Here is a 1,668-nt window from a genome sequence, read left to right as displayed (position 1 = left end):
CTCATTGAAGGAGAGGTACATGGGAATGAGTCATTACCCAATTTCAAGGATTCATTCCCTTATTTGTATTCCTATTCCTATAATCCAAACATTAACAATGGTAACCAATGATTTCCATTTCCATTCCCCACTCCTATTCCCCTAAATCAAACGCCCCCGTAATGTGTCCAACTACATCTTCTCTGTTAATTGCCCTTCTTCTTTGTGTACTCCCATAATAATCTTGCACGAATTCAGCCACTCAAAATTGATTGTGTACTATCATCATGAATAACGCTTCACTGAGATATGATATTGTATGGCTCGTTGTGTCTTCGGGAATATTAGGACGAACTATTTCTTCACTAGGATTTTCATCGATATTTTGAGAGTTGAACAAATCCTTAAAATGATGATCAGAATTTTTATTCATTTCTCTCTAAATTTTTGGTAGGTAATGAATATGAAATTAATAAAAATAGATGAAAGGAACAATAACGTTCAATTTTGTTTTTTTTTCTAAGGTTCGGCTTTATTTTTTAATTTATTTTTCTCAAAAAATGTACAAAATATTAATTAAATTAAAAAATTAAAAGAAAAAAAATATGGTAGCCCACCTTTTGGCAGGCCCATAAAAAGAAAAATCACCCCTCAAATATCCCCCACAATGGTGAATATTTGAGAGGAGGGATATTTGAAGAAATATCCTCTCCTAATATCTCTATTGGAGATGCTCTTAGAGCATCTCCAATAGTTAAACCTCTCAATGAGTTTTTTTTAATAATTTTTAATATATCATATCAATGTCACATCACAAGTATAAAAATCTCTTATTCTCTCCATAATAAAAAAATCTTCATACGTTTTTTTTTATGTGTCCTACATTATAAATCACATATGTTTATTTATTATTATTTTATTTATTATCTCTATATAATTTTCATTTGATATTTTAATTAATTATGATCTTTAACTTAATTTATTTATAATTTATAATTAATAAAGCAATAAATTTATGATTTTTAATGTAACTAAATATATATATTTTTATTTACTTTTTAATTAATTTATAAATTTAATAATAAAAATTATAGTTATTTGTATATTTTTTTAACTTATCTCAAATATCTTTATTTTCAATAGAAAAAAGTACCACTTTAATTATTACTAACTATTTATGAAATAAAACATTATAATTAAATATTTTATCAAATAATTTATTTTTAATTATTTGGAAAAGGTCAATCATGTACATTAATTACTAGCTCCACCTTAAGAAAAAAAACATGTTTGAAAATTCAAACGTGCTCTTGAATTAAAAACCCTAAACCTCACCTACATAATTATAAAAGTTTTTTTGTTGAAATTTTTTAATTTTACAAGCCTTTGACAAAGCTTGTATTGGAGATGCGCTTAATTCCACATGCATTCACATAAATTGAGAGGTTATAGGAGTTGAAGAGTTATGAAGTAATGAGAGTTTATTGGGGGTTTATGGATAACCACTTTTATATATATATATATATATATATATATATATATATATATATATATATATATATATATATATATATAACACTTCTCCTATGGCATATTCAATAGTTAAATCTCTCCATAAGTTTTCTTATAGTTTCTAATATGTTACATCAATAACACATCAATAGTAAAAAAAATCTACTATTCTTTCCA

The sequence above is a fragment of the Zingiber officinale genome, chromosome 10B (assembly GCF_018446385.1).
Source record: "Zingiber officinale cultivar Zhangliang chromosome 10B, Zo_v1.1, whole genome shotgun sequence".
In the NCBI taxonomy this organism is placed as follows: Eukaryota; Viridiplantae; Streptophyta; class Magnoliopsida; order Zingiberales; family Zingiberaceae; genus Zingiber; species Zingiber officinale.
The sequence above is the reverse complement of the archived record's forward strand: the minus strand, read 5'-3'. Positions refer to the sequence as shown.